Below are 20,970 nucleotides of genomic sequence, written 5' to 3'. Positions count from 1 at the left end.
TGTCTGCGGAAGCAGTTAGGGAGATAATGCTGCAGATAAATTGAATGTGAACTGACTGAACTAACAGAGCAGCAAGGGGATATCATACTAGAACTCACACAGCATGACCGTATAAGAGTTGAAATAACCTAAAAAGTCACAATGAGTTTGCTTTTTGTTGTATTATTTCAGAGGGATGTCCTGCTTCAGTGGAGTTTGCTTTTTGTTGTATTATTTCAGAGGGATGTCCTGCTTCAGTGGGGATATTTGCCTTATTGGTTTTGATCTGCATTAGCTGCTTTGTAGTGCTACATGCAGAGCAACTTTAAATGGTTTTCAGTCTTCATATATTGTTCATAATCCATTGTCTTTATAACTGCTAGGCTGATACAGGGGTTTTTGGGTTCATACACAATATGTTGACTATATCAGACTACTTTAACTTCCATTTGCAATTGGAATTACTCAGTGGTTGTACACCCAAGAATTACATACGTTATTAGTTAGTCACAATATTTCATAACACATTTGAATAATCATGGTTAATTTGCTCGCAGTAAAATGATAAATGCTTTTAATTAAACCCTGTAGAAGCATATTAAGCTGTAAAAAGCAGCCAAAATGCAGCATAGACAGTCACTGACATGCAACCATTCCCATAATAACAGAATAAGCAAGGGAATAACTTTCAGCTGCCATGGCACTAACAGCAGCCATTATGTAGTTCTATGAGATACAGGGGCATTGATTCAAATTGTTTTGCTCGGTGCTAACAAATGGGCTGTCATATGTAATGGTGCGTAATAAAGCATGGTCACATTGACACCAGGGACATGGACAGAGGTATGGGGCGGGACGTTACACGACTCAAACAAAGGCCAAACCCTCCATCCTGCTTTACGCTGCCTACTTTATTGTTGAAGTAACACCTTATGCATTCATCTGACACCTTCACCCAGGTTAACTAATGCAGCGGCGCAGGTGAGGGTGGGTAAGCTACCGAAGGACAGCCTGACATTGCAAGTTGGCTGATTTCAAAGATTAACCCTGTGACCATCTGGCTACAGGACAATCACAGGAAATACAAGGCCAACACACCTGCTGTTAGGTAATGAGAGTCCACAAGGATTAGAGCAATATGGCCGTGTTTATGACCAATACTGGCCTTTGATTAGACACAGCCAGTGCATCTCTATCATCAACAAAACACAGCTCTTATAGTCTACAGGGGCTGGACATAATAACAGACGGACTGCAATAAACTGTAATGCAATGCAATAAAACAACACCATATATTGCAGACTCAGAAATGACCACACAGTTGAAATCATAACCTCTCTGAGAGGACATTATAATCTTCATAAAGATGGAATATCTCCTTGGATGGTTGTGTTTGTTTGCGTTAAGATATTGCTGTTATTGCTGTATATTATTGCAACCGGTCAGAACCATGTTTTTACAATGGTAGAATCACATTTTGGAAGAAATATTTATTATTTTCGTAATACTTTGTTATTATAGACATGGCACCAAGAACAACAGCAGGTTCACAAAGACTACTGTAACTTGACTAGACAATGGAAACCAGTGAATATGTTTCCTTGAAGCATAATCGACAATGCACGTGTTTTGTTTCGTAGCACATTTTAGACTATCACTAACTACTTTGTGGGCATCTGTAACCTTTTAACACCTTATTTCCTTTTGATTGAAAACAATTACCAATATGCTTTTTGAGGTTTCACTTTCCTGTAGTGTGTTATAAAGGTTTTAGTGCATGTAAATGGTCTGCAAATTCCAAAGTTCCTCCCACACACCTCCTTTTGAATCCTTTGTCTACTTCCGTTAATGAGCTCACTATTTAACACTTGCACTTTTATTGGCTAGCACAACACATTGTACATGGCGGGTTAAGGGGCGGGAATCTTAGCAGTTGACCAATCACAACAGAGCCATCTAGCTAACCAATAAGGGCAGACTGGGCTCTGGTTTCAGACGGAGGGTGAAAAGAGTTAATAAAGAAAGACAATATAAAGCGCTTTCTGATGACATTAACAAATGGAAACATGTCAAAGTAGAGTCACACAATACAAATATGAAACCTGAAAATTAGCATATTATATCCTCTTGAAATAAAAATGGGTAACATTTTCAAACAATTGTTCTTTTTGTGTGACGTGTGCTGTATGTGTATGGTGCAGGCTGCAGGGTAGGGCCTATGCGTGGGGAGGCTTTTTATGATAACAATGAGGAATGCAGTGACTGAGCAAGAGAAATCCACACAACATGACTTAATGTATGGCTTTCCCACAAGGCTGTGCTTACCTGCACACATTTTTTTTGGATAAGATCAGCACTCCTTCTCTGCACTGCTCCCTAGACCTAGAGAATGGGGGGTTATGAGAGAAACTGCTACTTCATTTTTCCTCAGTGTCAGGACTGTTGTTTCTGCAGCACCACTTCAGAAATGGCACAGATAGAGATGACTTCTTATTCTAACCACACATTGTTGTTTTGGTTACATTGTTCTGATTCATTGATTGAAACACAGCGGGTACAGTCCAGCATTCAGCCTTCTATTGATCATCGAAGACCTCCGCCTTTGTGCGGCAGGTTTATCATTTCCTTTTAGCGAGGAAGGTGGGGTGATTTTTCTGTTAGATGTATGTCATGTTGATAAGATTGTGGCAGGTGTGGAGCATGAATAATCCATGAAGACGAGATGTATATTCTGCTGCTTGAAGTTGAGAAGCCATTATTCAACTTCAGTTGTTTTGTCACTGACCTGCCGACTTTCTTTTAGAAAATACATTAGATTTAGTCTTGAAATGCATCTTTAGGAATTTAGCATGCATTGCATGCATCTTCATACCATCTGAGTAACCATAAACCGAAAGCTCTGCTTATGGGTAAGTTTATTCAGATGATAGGCTGCATTATCACATGTTTACTGGGATAAAACCGGTACAGGAACAACACAAATGTGTGTGCGCTGGCATCTCTTTTGAATGGTAATAACTTAAAATGTACCAAATGTTCCCTCCTAATCATTTACATTTCTATAAGTAATGTTATCATAGACTTAGCTCCTTGTTTAGGGGTAGAATACACACCAGTGCATCCTCCATACTGATTAATTGAAGTCAAATACCCTGACGGAAGCATTGTTGAGGTGTTTCTGACTAAGCTTTACCCACATCATTGCTGTGTAGTCCTGGTTATTTGCCATGGTTTAAACTACGAACGGTCCATGATAAAGTCATAAATAGTCATCATTTAATACAATATAACAGCATAAGTGTTGCTCTTTGGATGACAAATGATGGCAAGATGCATCAGTTATGTATGAGGAGATCTGCATTAAACAGAGGGACATAAGAGGAAATGGACAGTGACTAACATTCTTTCTGATTATCTTTCTGAAACCTTTACTACAGCTACAACTCACCAACAGAATTTCAAATAATTATTACCTATAAGAAGTGTCTTTATTCAACCACTGTCCCTGACGTTAAGTCTGTTTCGCACTCTGAATGTAGAAGCTAGTTCATTAACAGCATCAGCTTGTGTGTCGAAAGTTTGATTTATGTTTGACCTCCAGATACCGACGTCTTCAGGCAGACTCAGGAGCAAATTACATTAGTCAGCACCCCTGCAAAACACAGCTGTTAAAACACAAACAACAAAATCAACATTTCTCCCTCACATTATCTGTAATTGTATTACTCTCAGGCCTCCAGTTGAGGTTTTGCTTCTGAATGTCAAGATGAGAAAATCTAGTGAAAACTCAATTATTCTCAAGCGTGTCCCCAAATAAACTTTGACGTACAAATTCAGCTTTCTGTCTGCAAACAGCTCAACAACGGTATCAGTCTCCTCTCTGCAGGTTGTTCCAACAGGAGTCAGGATTTCAAACCCTATTTACATCCCAAGGTTTCTTTCAATCTTTTAGCACCCCTCTTGTTTTTGTTACCAAAAGTAGTCCTAGCGCTTTCTGAAAACAGTCATTCCACTGTAATAGAGTGATGTAGTATTCCCTGTGCCATGACTGTCACTTCTATCCGTCATTGGCAAGACTATTTAAGGTGCAATATCCGTCAAACACACACCCGAACTGGGGCTGAGCATACTGATGACACAGTTTCACGTAATGACGTTTTAGGGTCAGTGTCATGGTATTGTGACGGTAAATAAACTGTTGAATTGGGCTTTTTTTATTATGATTTGTTGCGTTTTTTTTGAAGATCCATTCAGATGTTAAAAGAAAACTACATGAAATGCTTGATTAAAAGATGTCATGCCATTATGATGCTGTGGGACGCAGCCCATTTAGCAAATGAAAGCCTCAGAGTATCAAAAGTGCTACTCTGTGTACATACTGAAGATTAATAGTGGCACCAACATATTTCTCCCTCATGAGCCCTTGCTTCTAGTTTGTATCTGTAACGCAGTAAAACACTGAGGTGCAGCTTTTACGATTGCAAGAAAAGTCAGGAGATGTTGCTGAGGTTTGGAAATCAAACGTAAACTTATTTTATAGCTTTCTTCTATGGTGCTATATGCTTCTTCGGAACACCTGACACATCCAGCATGGACGTAAACATGTATTTGCTGTTCCAGGAGAGATGGATAACTCTAGGCACAATTCCCTCTTGAGAGTATTTGATCTCTGATACCATGAATGGAGCTCTCCAGCCCTGTATTGCTTTTCCTCTGATGAGTGTTTGTTGTAAAAATGATACACTAGAGTTAAAACATGAGCTATGCTATCTCAGAAGTGGAAATACATGATTTGAAAAAACTGTAGGGACGAACCCCTGTTAGAGATTTAGAAACAGAAAAGTTCAAGGGACAAAATGTAGGGTTGATTCTGTTTTCTCTCACACCTGATGTAGTGATGTTCTTCCAGGGGGAATAACACAACCTCTGCTGATCACCAAATTTCAATTTAACTACCTCGCACTCTCGTGAAATACTCCTATTTTGTTTATATTTTATTGGTCTGGGAATTCATTATTAAGTAGAAACTGTTTGCATGTTTGAAAATGAATCACAACTGCCTAACAGTAACCATAAATGAGCCTCTTATTATCGCATGTTTTCCTAAACTCATCACAAAATATTAGTTTCTTTACATCAAATTATTACTTCAAAAAACACAGTCTGCTAGAATGTTGATATTCAGTGATTCTGCAAAGTCCTGGAACATGTTGGGTAGGGTAAAACTTGTATTTGTGTTTTTATTTACACCACTGTATGCATGAGAAGGCTTAAGGGAGCACATTAATTATGGTTCATATATAGTTTGGGGTAATTTACTGTTTTGGATAAGTTATTATTTTGTGTATTTGTGTAATATCAAATGCTATCAGTTGTAACACATCGTGTGGCATAACACATTTCTATATAGGTTTATCAAGCCTCTAATTTAAAAACAAATCATAATCAGTTGACCGTCTACTCCCCCCTCTCTGGACACTGTCCACTATTGGACATTGTAATGCACAGCCTAACAACAGGCCGCCTCCCTAGTGACCTTCAGCTTTGGAGTCCACAGCATTTCATTCCCTTTGACACTGTTTGCCATTCAGGCTGTAATTGTCACTTGCTCAAGGCTTTTAAAACCATCAAAGCTTCTCAGTGCTGGGTGCATGACAGTATATCTCAGCTCTCATCAGAACATTGGGCTGTCGGAGAAACTGCCCTCCAAGAGCTAATCCAGCCCCCTGAGGTGCTGTTCCAACCAAACTAATTATTCTGTGTAGCCACACCAGCTGGAACACAGCCACTGCAGCTGGAAATGACAGGTTTGGAGTGAAACATTACAACATGATCCTTATCACTGACCTTCTTCATTCTTATTTCCGCTAGAAGATATACAATATGTCCTTTGTCATAATAACCTTTCTCTGTAACTTCAAAAATCATTTTTATATCTGATTGAGCTTTTTCTGTTTGGTGTCTAACACGCCAAAACGGAGACCTACCAGCAGCCGGGTGAAGTCATGGAGCATCTTTCAGCCCTGAAGTCTTGACCGTCCCTGGGCCAGCAAATATATCAAGGCGCTTTCCAGTTTGTGTTCTGCTCTCAGAGGAAATGGGCTCCCTGGGGCTTGGAGGCCTTCTCTTGATCCTGTGGTGATACCAAGGATTTACGGGGACTCTAGTGATTAGCCAGAGGGGAAATGGGAAAACAGGGCAATCGCTGCCAGCAGTCCCACATCAGAAGAATATGGACACACACACACTCAGATACAGTATCTGTGTGTGCAAAAAATACCCTAGGTCTGTGCATATGCAAGCAAACAAAGTGCAATCATATGCATTCTTATTGCAATGCAAACTAGTTTCTGCCACTTTTCATGAAAACATTTCTAAAGGTTATATAAACTGCTGTTTTGCCACTTTGTTTTGTAAACTCAGCATATGAATATGCATCCTAATTCTCACCTTGGAAATCAGCATATTCCCACAAATCGTACCTCCTTGATATTGAAAATGGATGTAGGAGTCCCACAAGTCCTGTCTAACCTTGAAGATGAAACACTTTAGATACATGATTTCCAAAACATGACCTTCCTTCACTCGTTACACTTGCCATAATGTAAGAACCCACCCCCCCCCCCCCCCACACACACACACACACACACACAGCACAGTGTAGTGGTTAGTAGAAACAGAGAGTGCACAGTCTGAATAGAGGTAAGGGAGTTGCATCATTCTTTACACAAAGTTTGACATCATCTTGCAGGCAATTAGTGTTATCCAGCTAACAATCGAGCCAACACAAGTATCAAAGCGCATTACACTGATTACAACAAAGATGTACAAGATAAAGTCAGCCATTCCACCATCATTTAATGTGTGGTATAGGTAAGAGCTCAGGGGACTTCCTCTTAGCACACATCATCTGAAAGGAAGACGTTCACAGCTGCTGCAATGAAATCACAACATAAGAAGAAGAATGGTGCAGGGATGTCGGGCCTTAAATTTCTAGAAATCATCACAAAGGATGTTTCATTTTAATGGTGATGATGTCTGTTGGCCAGAATGTGCGTGAGGCTTACATATGAGTAAACCAATCTATTATTCAAGGACCAAATATATACATATGATCTGTTTCTCCTCATTTTAGACTACAGCATAATATTTCACTGAAACCAATTACAAAGACATTGGTGAATGGCTCATCTCCCAGAGGACATCCCACTGTGCTGCTCCCTCTCATGCTATGCTTCTGGGGTTGCAAAAAGCAATTAAAAGTGCCACCTGTTTCTGCATTCCTCCTGTCTCACTGTTGGGTAATTGGAAACCTCTGTCTATTGGTGCTGGTGTTGGACCTCATCTGCTGCTGGCATCTCACACAGCTGCCCCTGAAAGCCTCAAAATAAGATAAAAATACTGAATTGTTCAAATGTTTTTAAGCTTCTTACATTATTTTGTGGGATTATTTTGCACTGCAAAAAATGTACAATATTCCATAATATGTGCGGACATATTGGAACTCTACTAGCTTGTCTTGAATAAAAAATATATAAAGAAAAAGTGTGGCATCTTAATTCTGTAGTACCACAGCTTTATCAATGGTTAATGCTCTATGAACTGGTATTTCTGTTGCAAAAAGTGTTTTATCCCACCAATGAACACCCACCGGAATGTCACTTAACGCTAAAGGTTTATAGTCCAACTAACGGCGGAGTTTTATACAGTTTTTCTCTTTAGACCGATTCACCGAGCCGCCAGAAGCAACACTAAGAATGGAGAGTACTCTAATGCTGGAAGAAAAAGCATGGTTGACCTTGTTGGTAGTGATCTCGTAATGAATGAGTGCAATGGGGAAAAACTATCAGACGGATAACTGATGCGTTTGTGTCGATGGAGAGTAATTGTAGCTCGATTGACGGACGGTCAGTATGTCAGTAATAAGAACAGGATAGAGTCTGCAACCAGGCAGAGTATAACTGACTTGATTATCGTGCTGAAAGGATAAAACTTCCAGCAAAGCCTGAAAGAGATTTTAAGTTTGTGTTTCCGAGCACTGCTTTATACTCATTGAGTGTGGTCATCCATCACATGCACCATGACTAATCTACTGAATGGGTTTTTGTTGTACTTATTCAAACACTCATTTCTATACCTCAGTCAAGCACACTTTTTCTGGTGTTTCAACCCAGGTTTACACAAGTTAACATGCCTTTATAAGAGCCTTAAATGCTACCTATGTGTTCTTCAATGATGTGGCTCTTACTAACCTTAAAATATTTTAAAACGTGTCTTTCTCAATCAATTGCTTCTGAAGTATGCAGCTTTTCCAATAGTTAAATAGCATGTTTAGGTTCATAGTTCAAGATTTGAAAACAACTTTCTGGTTTCATAAATTGTTTTATCGAGCAGCTGAGATTTGGCCCAATGTTCAGTGTTCATATTGGTTCTAAAAATGTGGAAAAAAACAAACAATATTCCATCTTAATCTGCCGAACACTCACATTGTGTCCTAGATCTTAATGATGTACCGAAAATTTCTTTTTTTTTATTGCGATTCAGGCTTCCATATTGGGAAAATGTCACCCCTGAAGAGTTCAGATTGCCATTAACCTTTTCAATGGACATACTTTAGGCTTCATTAACATTTCCCGTTTCCACGAAAATAGAGCACATCTTTCCCTCTTTCAATCTCACTAACATCGGATTTAAATAAGTACAATACCTGATCAACCGTGAAATTGAGAACTTACAAGGTTTCAGTGGTGCTAGAGCAAAATCAAGGTATGTGGAGGTAAATGCAATTGGAGAATCCTTTTGTCTGGACTTTGGATTCAAATGAAATATTCATTGCCTAAACATATTGCTTTCTGAATGGAGGCTGCTTGGAAAGACATCGTCCAAATAAGATCTCTTGTGTTTGCAGTGCTTTAGTGTATTTGTGATCACTAAATTGGTACTTTGAGTCCTTTTGAAATGGTTTAATAGTTGCACCATTTCCAAGGATGGAATAATCAATCCACCATGATGCTGTTGTTTTATTAATATGTTTTATTGTTATACTGTCAAACTGGAATGAGTAAAATGATCCCTTACTGAGCAATTATTAGTTTCAACACTGTGCAATTGGTGCTTCCTATTCGAATCAATTCTGACCCGTCTAAAATTGACCCTTTTGTTGCACTTTCAACTGAAAATTACTCTCTCAATGGGGGGCTAACTCAGGCTTTGGCACCATTTCATTTCGCTTTCATCTATTCTCAGCAGGACCTCAAAATAATTCTAATAAAGAGCTGTAAACTGTATTCTTCCTAGAGTATGTCAGCTGGGTGGCTCTCAGTCATAAAATGCAATAATGCCAGTTTTCCAATTGCCTGCTGATGCGCCGTTACCTGCTCTCGAGATTTTCAGAAATCCCTTCAATTGGCAAGCCTCACAGAAATCCACACATAACTACCTGATCCCTTGGCCTCCACCTCAGTGATGCTCAGTGTCTCTGCAAGGTGTAGGATAAGGTAGCACCGTTCATAAGGATGAAAGGAAAAGTATAATTATATCAGCTGCGCAAATATAACCCTTCCTATTGCAATGCTTATAACAGTCAATATTTGCTTATATGCAGTATGGATCTGTTCTAGTTGTGTTTGAATGTATTTCATTAGCTGCGTTTCCCTTTGTACTTACATTCATTCGAGGAGAGTTATCAAGACTGTTGTGTTGTACACCCTGACTTGCTTTAGATCATTGAATGTTTTCCTTCCCTAATGTTTGCAAATTGATAAAGACCGGAGGCTCCAAGAGAGCAAAGTTTTCTATCTACTTTATGTCTCCTAATAGTGTCTGCTCCACTAGCTACTCAGACTGTGGTGATGCAACCTCATAGTGGTGATGTCCATATAAGCTCTAATAGGTAGAGGATTGTGTTGTCGTTCTCACAATCATCATACTAGAGCGTATGTAAAGGCCTTCTGGAAACATAATACGTTATGTATATCATGCTTACTGCTAACAGTCCCCTTTAGTGATTAGCTTACAAATACAACGGCTCAGCTACTCACGAGACACCTGTACTTATGGAAACAGCCCAAAAATCGGAGAAAACAGGACATTTCTTACCTGGACAATCTCATCGCTTGCCAAGGAAGTCATGTACCAGCATATCTGAAGCCAGGGTGTCATGTTTAAGAACCTTTGCAGACTTCATCCGTAGAACATGGTGACTGCTCTAATATCAATTCACAGCCGGGTTGTTATTGCACAGCCACTGGGACCCAGTGTCTCTTGGCCCTTTCACACAGGGTTTAGCAGGCCTCAAGGGGAACGCAAGTGTCACAAGCATTGCGTACCGAATGCCCCAACTGACGGTCATTTGCGCTGATTCTAGCATAAGGAAGACACTTCACCCGGGTGCCGTAGTGACACTTGTATTCAGCAGAGTCCCCCTGGGTGTTTTAGATTCTCTCTCAATACCTGCTGGAACCCGACAACAGGTGATCTTTTTGCCCCTGGCACTTTTAAACATTGTTTCCGAGTGGCACAAGTTGAGGAAGATTCAACCTAGTGCAAAAGTCCTTTGATGTATAGGGACTCTGTCATGGAGACTTGAAAATGAAAATGAAGGCACAACTGTTAGGTAGCCGTGGTACCGGTACCAATACCAGGTCTGCAGCCAGTTTGTGGGCATTTTTCAGTGTCAATTAGTGTCATATATATGTGTGTGTATGTATATATGTGTTGGAAGGATTCTGCTGTACTTACTAGTAGGTTCAGAAGGCCATTTTCATCTTTTCCCATTGTTGGTTACAAACAGGAAGGCATAGTCACTTTCAGCCAGGGAGCATGGTGGCTATAACCATGGATAGGGTTAGGGTGGAGGCAATGATGGGTGGAGGAATGGGTTGGTAACAGGATTTTAACCCTGGAGACCTTTTGTTTTTTCTTATGTCATATGTAGAATACATTTAATAATTCCACCTGACGCAGCCTATGTGACTTGTGTAAAAACGTGTTAATGGGCACGCTTATTGCGACCAAAATCTAACTATTTTTCATAAACCTATCAACGTAGTTTTGGCGCCTAAACCTAACATAACTTTGACCCTTTGATAAAGGTGGATATGAACCTCATTGTCTACCAATGGTGGCAGTAAAAAGCCTGATACCATAAAAGAAAGTGTTTACTACACTCCCTCAGCCCATTACATCACCCTCACTATATGGTACATAGATTCCCTGCCGCCGGCGCTGATGTGATCCCTGCTAATGACTGAGGTGGGTTTGTACTCTCTGAACCTAATGTTGCTTTAATGCTGGACTGTAGACCGCTGGTGACACACCGCATCTCAGGGAGGTGTGGGGATTACATTCAGGCTTGTGTGGCCATGACTCCAACACTGCACCAGCATCACTATGGAAACTCTTTGAAAGACTGCGGGCATCACTTCTGCTCATTAGCACATTGTAAAGGTGGTATATTGTTTCCCAGCCACAGCTGTTTTGAACACCCTTCATTAAGCATTCTGTGTATGAAATTAAATGATTTAGGGGTGCATATGAGCTGTGTGTATGTGTTTATCTGTCAGTTGTACACCGCAGACTGAACTGGGCATTAGTCTGTGTGAACTGTAGGCTCTTTGATCCACTCCTTAGTAAAGGCTGCTGAGGTTTTATTATTAATATCTGAAGGGTGTAAAACATATTGCTTTCTAAAATAAGAGGTCAGCGAGTGCATCCCTGCTTTAACTGAATCGCCTCTCTATCGTCTGACTTGACAATGAATGTGAACTTGTTAAGGTCTTTGTATTGCTACAGCTGTCACACATCAGAAGGTTATTTCAAAAAAGTATTACAAATATTTATATCTGAACATTTCTGGAATGATTTTGAGGACATGGTGGCACAGCATATTGTCAACTACTAGCATTTCCTTTTTAAGCCAGTATACAATCATAGAAAGAAATGACAAACACTCTGCTCCTCTCCTGCGGTATATAATTTTGCACTCTTCCAAAACATGTTAGGACTTCTTGGAAACAAAGCACTGTTTTGCATTAGAAAATGATGAGCTATCCTGAAGTGATGTGAAATAAGGAGGGCCAATGCTGGGAGCTTTGGTTTAATCAGGATATTCTTTAGGTTTTGTTGGTGTTTTTCATTCATCAATGGATGCTATGAATGCACCACTTTAGCAAACATTTCACTCTGCTCTAATGAAGGTGTTCTCAATTGTATTGCATAACATTATGTCCAGTTATTTGCAGCAGTCTCTATCTACAGTACTAGCAATTGTTTAGAGTGCAGATGCATGGATATGTTTTAATGTATGTGCAAGTGTTCTGCCTCACACATGCCGTACCCATGCCTGGCTTCCTGTGTGTGTGTGTGTGTGGGGGGGGGTGGGTGTGTGTGGGTGTGTGTCTGTGCTTTGCACTGTTCCTCACACCGCATCTATCTAATTATGCACAGAGCACAGAGACTATGAGCCGACAATTCAATCTTTTGTAGTAATTGATCCTTCCACCTGAGGGCAGTACTTTCTAATCTAATATCAGATAAATATGTTTCACATCTTCAATTAAACTGTCGTATTGAATCGGCTTTCAGTTTGCGCTCACTTGTTTTAGTTAGTTCACCTCTTAATGTTTAGGAACAAGAAAAACAATATAATTGTAGTTCCTTCTTTCCCCTGCAGGATGAAACAGTACAGAGATATGTTTGAGGAAAACAAAATCCAGATTCATTGAAAACAAAGCAGTAGTGATTAGGATCAGGATTATTGGATATAAACAGGTTCAGACTTGCATGACTTGTTCCTCTGTCTCCATGCTTTAATGTTCACAAAACTCTTTATGTTTCTCATACTGCCTGTGCTGCAGCACCTCTTTTCACCCTCTGTCTGAAACCAGAGCCCAGTCTGCTCTTATTGGTGAGCTGGCCCGCTCTGTTATGATTGGTCAACTGCTTAGAGAGGCACCGCCCATTAGCCTATCATGTAAAATGTGTTGTAAAACAGTAGCCAAAAGAGGTGTGAGGGAGGGAACTTTGGGATTTCAGCCTTTGCAGACCATTTACATGCACATAAAAGCATATTAGGGCCCCCTATTTAACTCAAGGTTATACCTTTTTTTATCATATTAGATAATTTCAGGAAAGTTTGCTTCTGGATTTAATTTTAATGTCTGACTGGAGCCCTTTTGTTTTTCTCTCTCACTACACTTTAATGCATGCAGCTGTGCTGCTGTTGAAATGCTGTTCCTTTCATTCTCTCCAGAAACAATTACAGTCTCCTTTACACAATTCAATTATTTTCACTGTTCAGAAACACTTGCCTGAGGCCGTGCTTGTCTCCTCCTTTTCATCCAGAGACAATCTTTTAGCTGATGACATACATAGCCACCTATCACCGCTGAGGATAAGAAAATATATTTTCTTCATAAATGAAAAACAATCAGTTGAATAGCTTATGCTGGAGTGACAATTTAATTTAGTGTGTGTTGTGGAATTTATACCCAACAGTGATATACTGTACAGCCAAACTCTTTTCTCCTCTTTGTTTTAGAAGCATGGAAACAAGCAGAGACAGGAATTGATGGAATTCTTTAAATTAGTCTAGAGCTGTCACTCCGTCGATGGATCAGAAATTGCTTATTAAAACGATGCAGTATGTCATTTTAAGCAGTACAAAACCAACCCAATGAACTCAAATAAAATGAGTCCAAATGCAGTAGTTCTTTCAGTGATGACTTGGGATTTGTTCTGTTACCAATGACATCCCTCAGACTTTTATCCTACTGCAGTCAAACCTACAAACCTCTATAATGACTGACCCCAAAAGATGCTTCTCATATAAACTTGGGCACAATAATGATGTCATTAAAAGAATGCACATTTTCAATTTGGGTGTACCTGAGAAGAAAAGACTTTAGCGTCTAACTATGTAAGAAATGGTTTTAATAATGGATGCTTGATTGTTAATCTTAAATGTGACATTGTGCTGCTTTTCTTCCTCTAATTGTCTGTTTTTCTGAGTCTTACCAATTAACCAACCCATCAGCTGCACAATAATCCCTGAATAGGCCCACATGGATTTATCCCGAACATAGTATTTGATGTAATAACAAGAGTTGTGTTGTTACCTTCAAGCCTGGAATTTCATAAGTGAATCCATAACATGATTCCATTGTATTGTCCATGTTATTATTCCTAGGAAATATATTTCAAAGAAGATTTTGAGAAATATGAAAGAGAACCGTTGCTATCATCTTTGGGTTTGCAGTCAGCCACTCTGCGTACGGCATTAATCTAGTTCCTTCTTCTAAGAACATTAAGCAAAGGCAATATGACTTTGTTTGATCATCCACTAACAGGATTAGCGTTTAAATTGAACAAACCTTTTAATAAGTTTGATGATAACGGCGGCAGATTAAAGACACATACTCTTCTTAGCAAGACATAATCAACTGTAATTCCATATTGGGTTGCAATTGAGTGGATGGGATTGTTATCAGCGTGCTTAATATTCTGTGACTGCCTCTTAAACATGTTTAAAGTGGGGGTCTTAAAAGTGATAACATATGTGATTAAACCACAAATTTCAGTAATATGAAAATCCAGTGCAGTGTGATCTTTATTGAAACCTGAAAAAAGGGAAGCTGATTTACCATGTATCACTTTCTCTCAAACCATATATATATATATATATGGTTCCTTGTGTGTTGCTCTTTGTGATTTGTAATGTATGTTTGTGTCAGACTTCATTTTCATGTATATGTACGGGTCAGTTGTCAACCCAAATACAAAAAAAAAAGGGTGTGTTTCTGTACCTTTCAAAGCTAAACAAATATACAGACATGTCCAGATGCTCTGCAGTCCCACGGTGCCCAGCAAGGTGTGCAGCATCATCTGTCACCGAAGCTGAATCTGCTTCTGTCCCACACTTTTAACCGATGCATTGTAAAAAAAAAAAAATAGGTTAACTTAATTAATGTTCAGCACTTACGCCAAGAAGTCTTCACAGATGTAGGCATAACTTAAATAATCAGTCAAATGCAAAAACCTTCAAGCAGTATCTGGCTGTTAATGGAGCATTCAATGATGTTTATTCATACAGAACCTGCACGGTGTTATCATCAGAGGAATCACTCAGCTAGTGGGTATCAAAGTGAATCAGACATGCAGCATTTCCCATTTTATGCAGACCCAATCAACCTTAAGCATCTCCTGAACCGACCAAAGTTTAATTTTGACCTGATATGACCCAAAAACACTGAACACTAAAAAAGACAGATCACTATCCTGGAAGTAAAAATGCAAGTATTGACAGAAATGGGGCTTCCTCATGTTCGGGAATGTTTTTTCAGCAGAGGATTTTGGAGTAAAGCAGTGGGACAACGATTGTTAAGAAACTGTTGAGCTTTTTAGGAAAGTGTGGCTGTTTTCAGGGATTAAACCTGTGACCTTTTACGTCTGTGTCAGCCACACAGTCCCTTTTATCCTGTGCCATTTCAAGACAAGGTGGTTAGTTCTCTGTCAAGCTGAATGTCTGACAAAATGTGTGACTGACACATGTTCTTAGGCGCCTATCAACATGTTCTGAAACACAACCTTTTCTAATTTTTGTCAAAGAAAAAAATAATATTCCCGTTTCCAAAATGCCAGAGGCTTGATGTAATTTGGAATAGATAGTTTCCTGATCTTGCCAGTTACACCCACACAGAGGCAGTTGAGGTCAAATGGCAGATTTGATCAAAACTATCTTTATTTGTCTCAATAAAACACAATAATCTGCTCTGTCTCATCGCAGCTCATTTACATATTATGTTTTAGAAATAATTTGACTTAAATTGGACAGATAACATCCACATTTTTTATTGTTTTATATGTTCATACTTTGTCCTCACCAACCTACATGTTTTGTTATAAAGTTTATTAAAATGTGATTCCAGTTCTCCCTGTAAAACCTTTTACATAGATAGGGAGCCATAATGAAATAAGTTGTGTCAATCTCAGCTATTCTGCAAAGTCTGGATGAGCAACCTAATTTCCATTCAGCGTCCTTGCTCTCATAAAATCCTAATTGAAAATTGTCATCTCTAATTGATACCACAATTAAGTCCCGGGCAAGAGAAGAGAAAAGAGAATGAGCTGATAGGAATAATAATCTTAAAGGCAATGCCATTACTTCCATTGTCAGTGTAATACTAATTTGAGGAATGCTTCTTATGATTTACTGAATGAGCTAAGTCCTATTACTGCCGATGGTTGTTAAAGATATTTGGAGGACAGCCATGCCATACACAGTTTTAACATTTAGTTAAAAGCCCAGTCGATAAGCAATTTGGGCTCGGTCTGGAGTTTTTGACATGAACTAATGAAGCCAATGAATGCAAAGACAAGACGGAGTGATCTCAATTGGAGCAGTTGTGCTGCGCTGCTGTTATATGTGATTAAGAAGATGCACAGACTCAATTACAAATATCCGTTAGTGCTCCTTTCAGCCGAGAGACTCAAAGTTGAGCTGTTTAATCTACAGCAAATAGAGGAATTATGGCAGAACCTAATTGGATTATGCATACTTTCCCCATTGTGTAATCCATTGTTTTCCTTAAGTTGTATTAACTACCATATTGTTTGTTGGACATGATTAGCTTCTGGGGATACATATTACACATTTCAATTATAGGTATTTTGGGTAAACTGTAAGAGTTTCTCGCGTTCAAAATAATCTTTTTTAGATCCATTTACAATTATTTAATCACAATTAACATAATGTTTGTAACCCTAATGAGAGCTTTTGCCTTGTCTCTTTAAATGGGAAGCCACTGATGCAAAGCATGAATGTAAAAATTGATAATGCAATATTAACAAGTCCATAGAACAATATGTGGTTGTAAGACACACATCACAGCCAGATGTTAACATATGAAAAGCTAGTAAATTTGTCAGAGGCATAACTCACCAGATGGAGGAAATACCATTACCAAGGGAGTCCTACACGGCTCTAGTGGATAGGCCATGTGCTGTGAGTTATTATCCTAACACATATGCCTTTCCACCCAGAGAGAATACAGTTATTTTGCCCCCTCTCATCTTTTGTTCACACATAGACAAACACTTGTGATTCAGGGGTTAAGTGCTCTACGTGAGCTATGGTCGGGACGTTGCACCACTTCTTTTTTTTCCAGAACTAAATTCATTACAAATGGAATTTGTTAATATATAATTGCCACACTGGGATGTGTGTGATTACTATGTGTACAAAATGATACCTGAGAACGTATTATTAAGGGCTTGACGAGCATGACATCGCCTAGGCTTAACTTTGTATACATGTTGGCTTGACTCACACGGTAGGACTGTTTTTATTACTGAACATGGTGGTTGAGGGAGACAATTCAACTCTTGGAACTCTGAGAACAAATGAATACAATTTTAGGTCCATTTATCCCCCATGTGATTACGGTACTTACAAATTTAACACGCTAATTAAAGCTATATAATAATAACCGCCTTCATTCTATTGTGGAGCAGTGCTACCCGTATGGGAGTGGACTCCTCATCCAGGATTACTGCTGTTTGTTTCATCCCCAGTGTGAAGTGATTAAATGGTTAGGTGAGCATATCAAATATGTAAATACCATGGCCACCTTGGACTAACTTGAACGCTATTCTTGTCGGAGTTTGAAGTGTCATTTGTGACAGCTTATTCCCTCTCTTTGCATCAAATGCTGAGATCTATCAAAGGAAAGTAGTGTCTCCTCCAATCCATTACCTCTATGTTGTTGTGCACATAGTATTGGAAGCAGATATAAGTCTTTCTTTAAAGGAACATACTGCATGTGACAAAAACGCTTTTCAATAATTAACGGCAGTAAAAGTTGACATGCAAAAATGACACTGTTGAGGTAAAACACATCAACGATATCACCACTGGCATACATATAAAGGATGATGTGCAATGAGGCATTCATTAATGACATGCCGCTTATTACACAGCCACATACTTGATACATGATTCACAATATTGATAAAAAATGATTTAATTTATATACAAATCTTCTTATTGCTTCTGCTATAAAAACATATAATTTTCATATTGTATTGAAACAACGTTAGGACCATACCATGTTACCTTTACTGTTTACTTCCTTTCTGTCTTCTGTGGATTTCTCTGACATCCAGCACTCTGTCTTTCACCCTCTTTCCTTCTCTTGCTGTTTCCCCTTTCATTTCTGGGGACAGTTTAGCCATTTTCAATCCAAATGTAAGTGGTCTGCACAAATATAAAAGGAAGATTTGAAAAGTATTCCATGGTGTTTTCTGAAAAACATCTGTGTGTTGTCCACAGCTGACATACCATGGACCGGACTTCTTTCTTGGAGTATTATATGACCGCACATAGTCCTTTAATTCTCCCGAGCAACGGTCATGTTATCCTTAGCAGCATTGTGTTGGCGAACATTAACAGACTCTGGAATTCAGAATCAGTGTTGAGTATTCAACTAAGCCGTGTAATAGTCATGCATAGTTCTATGTAAATTCCAAAATCCCTTTGAATATTTTTCATTGTGTCATATATCAATTATAATTCCTCGCTTGAAGCTCAGATTAATATGTTATTTGGAAAGAAAAAAAAAACATCAAATGTGTTGTGCACCCCTCACAGAGTGGGCACAAGCAGAGATGAATAATCTCACCTGAGGCAGAACCGGTCAATTTGACAGTATGTTGTCAAACTGTTGTTGGTTGTGATATGCAGATAGCTGTAAAAGTGCGGGGAAAAAAATCAATGATTTCTTTGAAGTGTGACTCACAAAGGAACCAAATACCTGCCAGTTATCTAAATCAAGTTTGTTGCTTAGTGTGATGCATCCGTCTGCGCAGTTTGAATAACTGACATGTGGCATTAAATTTTGAGCACCTTCCCAGTTGTTTGTATTGATTGTAAATCTTTAATCAAAAAGAATAACAATGAAATGCCATGGTTATGAAAGAGAATGTAGAAAGATGTAAAAGAGAAACAAGGTGGCAGCCAAGCTACATGTTTACCCCCAGTCCACTAAAAGAAGAAAAAGTTTACCAAAATAATTACACATTTAAGAGGAAAGTTAGGAAACACTTTAGATACATGTACTTCAATGTATTTCCTGTAGAAAGAGAGTTTACCAATGTGTAATTTAAATGAATGTATCTTCTTTATTCATTATTTGAACTGGGGAGTATACTATGTTTATATTTGTTATACACTGACAAAACCTCTCTAGATTTCCAAGTCCCTCATCCATCTCCTTGATGCGTCCACTGTCATCCACCATGAAACCATCTCGGTCATCTGCTGCAGTCAAAATGAGAGTTTTCTCAAGTGAGCAATGTGACATTTACCTTTTGTCACAGTAACACAGAGGCATTTGGATTCAAGTGTTCAAGTACAAGTCACTTATAGGTCACAGGATCCAATTTTGCACAGCGTACCCAAACGGTCCCATAGGGATTAAAAACAATGTCAGTTGTAGCATGCAAAGAAATGACACTGTGATTCAAATCAAAATGATTACCAAACATAAGCTATGTCACATGTGGGTTGAACGGATCGGATGCAGTGAGTCAAACAAAGCCAATGGATTTACTTGTACCTGGTTGAATGTATTTTACCCAGCCCTGTTCCTCTACTAAAAACAAGAAGAAGGAAATTCATAAAGAGCTTTTAAAGAATCAGCAGCCGTACTGGTTAGCGTGTGCTCAGAGTGTATCAGAAATAAATTACATTCACATTTGTCTAAATGGACTAATAACACAAACATCCCCAAAACTTTGGTTGGTATTTTCTGTATTTTGGAAGTCTTTTTTATTTAACTTGTATAACTCTGAGTGCTGCATGTGTGCTGTCAAATTGGTGAAGATGTGTTTTTCATTTGCTTGTTTAGTCTATTTGGGTTTTTTTTGGGGGGGAGTCAAGTTTCTTCAGCTTAAAACGTGATCATAAAGAAGTCAGAATTATGTTTCAAGTGTGTTTCACATGAAAATAGAATAAGTTAGCTTATTCACTTAATAAACTAAATGAATTCTGAAACATCCTTTACAATCCCTGATTTGAATGAAGCTTGTTTTATAATTAGGTTACTATTTTGCTGATGATTGTAAGGCCAAAAAGTGCCACATATAACAAGTGAATGAATGGTAAGACAGTGAATGAAAAAATGCTAGTAACCTTCAAAACTGAAGTACTTTTTTATCCTTTTGCCAGAAGGTCAAAGCCCACACATAAAAAGTGTTTATATAGAAGCAGAAATATTAGCACATCTCTCACCTTGGTTTGCTGAACAGTTTTGTATTTTAATTTCAAATGTTACGTCAGGAAGCCTTTCATAATTGAGCTGCATAGCTATTTTGTCATGTCTTTTAGCTTCGCACGATGAGGGTCATAGCTTAAGGTTTTGAGCAAATCACTTTGTGCTGTGATGGGAAATTAACTAGGGAAAGTCTAAACTAAAGGCAGCTGGCCATTTGTCATTAGGGCACTGGAGTTTACCCATGATCTGCCTGAGGATTTCTCTTTGAAGGCGTTTTTTGAAATCTGGAAATCATTAGCATGAGTGGCTGAAAGGCAAAATTAATTCCCAAAACCACAAAGACCAGGGTTCATATCCCAGCAGTGGTATGTCCAGATATTCAATGAAAATGGACTCTACCATTTGGGTGGGACTGCAGGGTGGCGTAATGGTTGGGGATACCACAGCAGAGGAATGTAGGATTGAACAGACTCTGATTTCCAGGGTATCTGTGCCCACCCGCCTTCTGTTTTTCCCTTGGATTGCAGGTCACATTTACTCCAAACTTACTTCAACGTCTCTTATGTCACAGGTTCTTGAACTCTTGTTTAATAAATGTTTTTGTAATAAGAAATGGTTATCATAGCAGTGCATCCAAAAGTCAAGACACAAGTAGAAATCCTTCAAGGCATAACCTTTTCCGCTCAGGTCGTGTTGAACTTAACTAAGGCATAAGTGAACG

Source organism: Eleginops maclovinus, chromosome 21, assembly GCF_036324505.1.
Source record: "Eleginops maclovinus isolate JMC-PN-2008 ecotype Puerto Natales chromosome 21, JC_Emac_rtc_rv5, whole genome shotgun sequence".
Classification (NCBI taxonomy): domain Eukaryota; kingdom Metazoa; phylum Chordata; class Actinopteri; order Perciformes; family Eleginopidae; genus Eleginops; species Eleginops maclovinus.
The sequence above is the reverse complement of the archived record's forward strand: the minus strand, read 5'-3'. Positions refer to the sequence as shown.